At 45.7% G+C, this 8,467-nt stretch overlaps 1 non-coding gene across 1 annotated transcript; it reads right to left on the bottom strand.

Annotated features, from left to right (window-relative positions):
• Nucleotides 1-1,068: 1,068 nt before the first annotated feature.
• TRNAA-GGC (transfer RNA alanine (anticodon GGC)) lies at nt 1,069-1,137 on the bottom strand. Its single transcript has one exon. It is a non-coding gene; the product is annotated as a tRNA-Ala (tRNA).
• Nucleotides 1,138-8,467: the final 7,330 nt, after the last annotated feature.

Here is an 8,467-nt window from a genome sequence, read left to right as displayed (position 1 = left end):
GTTTGTTTGTTTGTTTGTTACATTTATAAACCACCCCATCCAGAGGCTCTGGGCAGTGTACAACAAATTTTAAAAGACATAAAAACACACAATTGAAACACACAGTGCTAAAAACAATATAAAAAGCCATTAAAACCATTTAAAACCAATTAAAAGACTTTTAGAAAACAACAACACTTTACAAGCCTTGGAAGGCCAGGCCCAACAAATAAGTTTTTAGGGCTCTCTTAAAGGCCGACAGCGAGCCTAAACTGTGGATAGTGTTGTTGGGTGTTTTGTTTTGTTTTTTTTAATCCATCTTTAATTGGGTCTGTTTTAGTTTATCTTCTATACTGTTTTATCTGTTTTATTGTTTGGATTTTAATTTTATACGGTTTAAATCACACACACACCCATTTTATAGTTCTGCTATTCCTTTAAGCCACCCCTTTAAGCAGGATGGCCCAGGAGAGGTGGGATATAAATATTTTAGGAACATAGGAAGCTGCCTTATACTGAGTCAGACCATTGGTTCACTTAGCTCAGTACTGTCTACTCTGACTGGCAACAGCTCTAAAAGGTTTCAGGCAGGAGTCTTTCCCAGCCCTACCTGGAGATACCAAGGAACCTAGGACCTTCTGCACGCAAGTAAATGATCCACCACTGAGCCACAATTCTATAGGGAGAGGAGAGCTGGTCTGGTGGTAGCAAGCATGACTTGCCCCCTTAGCTAAGTAGGGTCTGCCCTGGTTGCATATGAATGGGAGACTAGAAGTGTGAGCACTGGAAGAGATTCCACTCAACAGGGGATGGAGCCACTCTGGGAAGAGCAGAAGGTTCCAAAGTCCCTCCCTGGCAGCATTTCCAAGAGAGGGCTGAGGGATATTCTTGCCTGCAACCTTGGAGAAGCCGCTGCCAGTCTGTGAAGACAATACTGAGCTAGATAGACCAAGGGTCTGACTCAGTATATGGCAGCTGCCTGTGTTTTTCCGCAGACCATTAGTCCATCCAGCTCAGTCTTGTCTACACTGGCTGGCAGCAGCTGGCTCTCCAAAGTTTCAGGCAGGAGACTTTCCCAGGCATACCTGGAGATGCTGCCAGGGATTGAACCTGGGACCTTCTGCATGCCAAGCAGATGCTCTGCCACTGAGCTATGCCTTCCTGGTATCAATCAATCAACCAATCAACCAATCCTGTAGATGACAGGGATACATGTAATAACATGCAAATAAAACAAACCCATAATAGTAAGTGATGGACCGCCCAGTGTGCAGACGTATTTTCATTTCACTCCTGCCACCAAGCAGACAGGATGGCATTTTAGCACCACAGGCACTGTGTGTTGGGTTGAAAAGTTGTCATTTTCTCCAGCCTGTCCAGGGAGCATTTCAGCTGTGAGAATTTCTAGCCACATCCACATCCTAACCACTCTAACCACTGCACCCTGCTGGCGTTTGTAAAACACACTCAGGACATCTGTTCAAGCTTAAAAAAAAAAAAATTACATGGAACCCACAAGATACCCAACAGCCTGGTAACTTCTGCTCTCTCTTGTTGGTTTCTCCTCTCGGTTTGCTGCGCGGCGGGTTTTTTCAAGCCTGAAAGCCGCATGGGCACCCAAAGCACAGGTAATAAAATTCCTCTCTGCCTTTGCTGTGGCAAAGACTCACAAGCGGACTGGCATCCCTACAAACCTTTGCAAGAGTGTTTGATTAAACACAGTGAAATGTCTCACCGTTGGCAGTGATGAAACGTCAATGTGAACACCTACCTGGGCACTTGAGAGTTTTTCCATGTGGATCTGGTGCTACAGAAATGTTTTGCCAAAGTGGCCCCCACTTGAAAAACAGCAAAGATCTCTGCAGGCACTCATACCCCTTTATACTGTGATTTTCACAACGTTATTAGAGCTCTTTTGAGAAAATGGGACCACAGCTAAATGCAATCTAATGACAATGGGATCATTATCAAATCTAACCAGCCTCAGAATTGATAATGAAGACATTGAAGTGGTGGATAGCTTCTGCCCTTTAGGAGTGACCATCAACAGTCAAGGATCCAGTAGTCAAGAAATGCACCACAGACTAGCACTTGGTAGGGTTGCAATGAAGGTCTTGGAAAGGATATTTAGATGCCGTGATGTGTCTATACCCACAAAGAGTAGAATCGTTTGGACAATGGTTTTTTCCCCGTGACACTCTATGGATGAGAAAGCTGGACTTTTGAAGAAGCAAGAGAGGAAAAGTATTGAAGCTTTTGAATTTTGGTGCTGGAGAAGACTTTTGAGGAGACCATGGACAGCCAGGAAAACAAACCAATGGATCATAGAACAAATCCATCCAGAATTTTCGCTCGAGGAACAATTGACCAGGCTTAAACTATCCTACTTTGGACACATTATGCGAAGACCCAGCTCCCTTGAGAAGTCCATAAAACTGGGGAAAGTTGAAGGCAAGAGAAGAAGAGGACGACCAGCAGCAAGGTGGATGGACTCGATTATGACAGCAATGAATGCACCGCTGAGAGACCTGAAAGGCCAAGTTGAAGACAGATCATCCTGGAGAGAATCTATCTATGTGGTCGCTAAAAGTCGACACCGACTTGATGGCACTTAATCAGTCAATCAATTCTTTGTTTAGGGGGGGTCTGGTTACTTTTATTCTTGCATATTAACTGCAGATCTTAGCACTACAACTTCTGAAAGCACAGCAAATGTTTTAGCTGCAGCCGTGAGAACAAGATCAGGTACAAGAAACGCAGCTGAGCTGAGCAGAGCTGCGGTAAGAAATGTTTCCCTCGTCCTGTGTGAACTCTGCAAGATGTACATATGTGAAGCTTATGTATTTAAGACCAGATTCCGTTCTTGTAACTTAGGTTAGTTTTATGTAAGTGCTTTGCTCTCTTTTTTATTTTTATGGTCTGTGGGCTGAAATAAACTATTTTGATCTGGATGAAACACAAGCTCCCTTTGCTCCTAGGAATTTTGTTGATCTTCTGCTACAAAGCCTGCATCTCCTATCAGCCCCCCCCTCCCCGTCCCAGTTGGTAAATGGTTTCCCATTAAGCAGCTCTTGGAATGCCCCAACAGTGGCCCATCCGTGGACTTCTAAGGGAAGAGGGTCTGTCAGTGGCTTGCAGGTGCAGCCGTCCGGCCAGCTGTACACACAAGGAGGCCAGGCGGGCATATTAAACGCAGACAGCTGCAGAAGGCTTCCCAGAGAACCACCAGGCATGAAGAGCTTAGGATGGCTTTTCTCTGTATTATGAAACTGATTTGACGCAGGAGGCGGGGAGAACATCTACGTCTCTCAAAGGCCTTCCGAGCCTCAGCCGTGCCAGGCTCATGGAAACCCACCCTGGCTCAAGCCTGCCTAACCACAGAATCCATCCCAGCTGATTGGGGTTTTATAAAAAGCCCCCCCCCGAATTCCAGTAATAGAATTTTGTTTTGTTCATGTGGCATGCTAAGAAACAAATGAACAATGATGTTTCATCCAGGGGATCAAGAGTGCCTTTGATTAAATGTAATATTACATTTAAAGAAAGATCGCTGCCTGAAACCCCGAAGAGCTGCTGCCAGCCAGAGTAGACAGCCCTGAGCTAGATGGACCGATGGTCTGACTCAGTAGGTGGCAGCTTGCTGTAAGACACAGTAAACATCACAGGTGCTGTTATAGCTGGGGAGATATCAGCAGGGATTTTTTCTGGATTGGAGCGGGCAGGTTATGTTGAGCCATAGAGCAGTAACCCTGGGGCAAAGGTTTCTTCCTTAAATACTGACAACTGTACATTGAAGACCCCCCACCTTCTGGGGCTCTGGGGCAGTTCCTACTCTCTCCCCCTTATGCTTATGAGCGAGTTTGAGAGCTCCTGTATTATAATAAATGTTTATGATAGTTAAGCCTTCATCTGGACTTCTAGCTTTTGCATCAGAAAAAACTGCGGAACCTTAGAAATGCCTCCTGTTCTCCCATATGCTGGATTTCCCTTCCATTTTCCTTTTCGGAGGCAGCAGGAAAGGCAGGAGTCGGGCAGTCTTAACCTATGCTCCTTTTATCTTCCATTAGCATTTCCCACCATGAAATCACATGGGTTTGTATCGGATTCCCAACCCGAGGCCAATTTCACAACTGGAACATGGGTGAAACTGAGTTCTCCGAGGGCAAAAGCACGATCATCTATCAGAAATGCTGCCATTTCTCCTTTAAAAAGAGAGAGAGAGAGAGCTCTTGTTTTGTACAGATTAATGCAGAAATGAACCTGCTACCAGATATCTGGATACAATATCACACAAGTCTGGGGAGATTTGATGGCGGTGGGGGTTAGTGTTGCTTCTGTTCCTGCTCACACAATTGAAAAAGACCACGAGAGTTTAATAATATTTCTGGAATCTGTGGATATTGTGCCACTAATCCCGGTCCTGGCTGTTCTGGCATTTTTGACCTGGGTAAAGGATTAATGTGAGTGTGCTGACTAGTTATAAAAACATACATAGAGGTCTTGATATTAGGCTGGTTCTCATGATCCTATTCGGGGTAGGAGAACCGGGTGCATTCCCGATCAGCAGTTGTGTAAAACCAAATAACAAGGCAAGAGGAGGGGAGAGTGGTCGGCTGGGGGGCGGGAGCTGGGTAGGATGGCTGCACCCCACTCAGCTTCTCTCCGCCGCATTTTACCAAGGGTGGACGAAAAGCTGGCCTACCCAGCTCCTGCCTCCCACACAATCACTCTGCCTTTTCCTACATTTGTGGAATTTTGTGGGAGGGTCCCCTTCCACAAATGCAGCTGTGGAAATGGCAGACTGGCTCAGAAGACGTCTCCCCCCACCACCAGTGGTATTACTGCAGAAAATATGGCCCTCCCACAAGCTACTTTTCCCCATGCAGGGGAAAAGATACGGGGGGGGGAGGGATACAGGGAAGCCTTTCTAGTCCATGCAGGGAGAAAGATACAGGGGAAAGGATACAGAGAAGCCTTTCTAGTCCATGCAGATGGGAAAAGATACAGGGGAAAGGATACAGGGAAGCCTTTCTAGTCCATGCAGGGGAAAAGATACAGGGGAAAGGATACAGGGAAGCCTTTCTAGTCCATGCAGAGGGGAAAAGATACAGGGGAAATGATACAGGGAAGCCTTTCTAGTCCATGCAGGGGGAAAGATACAGGGGAAAGGATACAGGGAAGCCTTTTTAGTCCATGCAGAGGGGAAAAGATACAGGGGAAAGGATACAGGGAAGCCTTTCTAGTCCATGCAGGGGGAAAGATACAGGGGAAAGGATACAGGGAAGCCTTTCTAGTCCATGCAGGGGGAAAGATACAGGGGAAAGGATACAGGGAAGCCTTTCTAGTCCATGAAGAGGGGAAAAGATACAGGGGAAAGGATACAGGGAAGCCTTTCTAGTACATGCAGGGGGAAAGATACAGGGGAAAGGATACAGGGAAGCCTTTCTAGTCCATGCAGGGGAAAAGATACAGGGGAAAGGATACAGGGAAGCCTTTCTAGTCCATGCAGAGGGGAAAAGATACAGGGGAAAGGATACAGGGAAGCCTTTCTAGTCCATGCAGGGGAAAAGATACAGGGGAAAGGATACAGGGAAGCCTTTCTAGTCCATGCAGAGGGGAAAAGATACAGGGGAAATGATACAGGGAAGCCTTTCTAGTCCATGCAGGGGGAAAGATACAGGGGAAAGGATACAGGGAAGCCTTTCTAGTCCATGCAGAGGGGAAAAGATACAGGGGAAAGGATACAGGGAAGCCTTTCTAGTCCATGCAGGGGGAAAGATACAGGGGAAAGGATACAGGGAAGCCTTTCTAGTCCATGCAGGGGGAAAGATACAGGGGAAAGGATACAGGGAAGCCTTTCTAGTCCATGCAGGGGGAAAGATACAGGGGAGCTTTTCTAGTCCTTTTGTATAGTAAGTACTCAAATGACTGCTCAAGAGCTGAAAAATGCTTCTCTTTTCAGCCCAGCAGTGTCCATCTCAGTGGCTTTTGCTGGTGTTTCCCTAATATTTCCTTTTTGATTGTGAGTCCCTTTGGGACAAGGAACCACCTTCTCATTCCCTTGGCTAAGTAAACGGTGTTGATAATTTTTTTCTGCTGAAAAGGCATATGATGATGATGATGATGATGATGATGATGATGGCTGACATACTGCTCCACATGCCATGTGTGTTTTAACAGAGCATGAGCTCAGTTGCAAAGAGTGCTCCTGTGCAAACACAAAAAATTGTGCACATGCAGTAACACAATGGTTGGTCATTTTTCCCCAATGGCTGTCCATTGCGTCATTGTGTTTGTGTTAAATTATGCATTTGTGCTCCAGTGCACTGCACAACTACACAAATATTACATTGCAGCGTGCACGTAAAATTGTGCAGTAAGTCAGATGAAATAATAATAATAATAATAATAATAATAATAATAATAATAATAATAATAATAATAATACCAGCTGAAGTCTACTATTGTCTACTGGTTCAGTCCTGCCTAAAGGGCTTGTTCAGGAGCCTACAGATCAGTGATTTGCGGTGGGGAGATGAATACATGCATTATTTGTTTTTTTAAGCGGGATTCTCATTTCCCAACTGCTCTCGAAGCAGGCATAGTTTTGGTCTAGTCATGTATAGCTCTTTCCTGCATATAAGCCAGGTGTCAGTCAAAGCGCTTGGGGTGGAAATCCGTGCTGGGAAGCCGGATGCCTCCAAAGGCTTTCAGGATCACTTCTCTACATTATTCAGAGCTCCCGGGTTATGGGACATGGACTTGACTCTCCAGGAAATTACAGTGAGAGCCCTTCCTGTTATCTCGCTCTATGACCACTCCACAGGAAATGACATCAGCACCCTCGACACTGGGCATTTTATTTTTTACCACTACGAAGCACCTTTTTTGTTTTGCTAGGGGCAGAGGACCAATCCAGCAATGACCTGAGCTCATCCCATCCTGTTGAATGGGCTCTGCTTCAGCCCCGCTGAGAGTGATTAGATGACTGTCCCTGTTTTTGATGTTTTCATGTGTTTTTCAGTGATTCTTCAAAAGCTGTCAACTCATCAAGTGATAGGAAGATGAGTTTTTGAGCATCCTGTTCTTGGGGAAATTCTAAGTGGGATAGATATGATTCTAACTACCTCTGCTTGAAGAAGGAAAGGAGCCACTAAGTATGTTTAGTGCTGGGCGAACTTAAAGCTTTGTTTATAATTGGCTTTGGAATAGCAAGTTTTCCTGGCAAGTGTTTGGGAAAGAGTTGTCTGACTCGCAAGAGTTCGCCTCTGCTTTGTAATGTTGGTGCTTACCCATTATTCGCAGGTTTTCCATCCATGGTTTCATGTATCCGTGGCCACATCATAGAGACCTGGTTTCTTTAATCATGGGAGGAAAATGGGGCTATTTTTGCCCATCTTTAGGAACATAGGAACATAGGAAGCTGCCATATACTGAGTCAGACCATTGGTCTATCTAGCTCAGTATTGTCTTCACAGACTGGAAGCGGCTTCTCCAAGGTTGCAGGCAGGAATCTCTCTCAGCCCTCTCTTGGAGAAGCCAGGGAGGGAACTTGGAGCCTAGATGCTCTTCCCAGAGCGGCTTCATCCCCTGAGGGGAATATCTTGCAGTGCTCACACATCAAGTCTCCCATTCATATGCAACCAGGGCAGACCCTGCTTAGCTATGGGGACAAGTCATGCTTGCTACCACAAGACTAGCTCTCCTCTCCTCTCTTTGGTTCCTGGGTGGCCAGAAATGACTTTTGACATCATTTCTGGCCGCCATTTTGTATCATGGAGCCATCGTGTGGCTCTTCTCTCAACTCTACCCCTCAAACCAGGAGAAAACCAGAGAATTTGGGGTTGGGGGAGACACTAATGGAAAGCTGGAGATCAAGGTTCAGTGCTTATTTCAGCCCCCACTTTTTCCCCTGGTGATTTTCAGCATACTTCAGTGTGCTTAGGAACCTAACCCCCTCAATCCCATAGTTAAGGTCCCTTTATTTGTGGTTTTGGTATACGTGGCAATAGGCTGGAAAAGAATCCCCACAGATAAAGAGGGCCTCCTGTATACCATTTTTATATTGCCCCTTGGGAATTGTAATTCCCAGCTCTCCTTGGGAACTGTAGTTCCCAGCTCCTGAACATTGGTGAAACACTGCAAAACAAGAATCTCTGTGCAATCATATGCAAGATTGCATTTTGCACTATTTTATCAACGCGTGCCTACACATTGGTATTGTAGGCTCAGGAAAAAGACACGAAAAAGCTCAAGGCAATGAAAGCTGCCGCAAACATTAGGCTAATATTCACATGATCCTCATCTGGATAGGAGAAATGTCTAGTCAACATAGGAGAGATGGGCATGGTCCCAACCAGAGGTCATGTACACTCAAAAAGAGAAGCAGGAAGAGGAGACAGTGATTGTGTGGGAGGCAGGCACCAGGTTGGATGGCTTTCTCTCCACCCTCAGCAAAATGCCAGAATGTGGGTAGGATACATCCAGC

This window comes from Hemicordylus capensis, chromosome 15 (assembly GCF_027244095.1).
Source record: "Hemicordylus capensis ecotype Gifberg chromosome 15, rHemCap1.1.pri, whole genome shotgun sequence".
NCBI classification, from domain to species: domain Eukaryota; kingdom Metazoa; phylum Chordata; class Lepidosauria; order Squamata; family Cordylidae; genus Hemicordylus; species Hemicordylus capensis.
The sequence above is the reverse complement of the archived record's forward strand: the minus strand, read 5'-3'. Positions and strand labels throughout refer to the sequence as shown.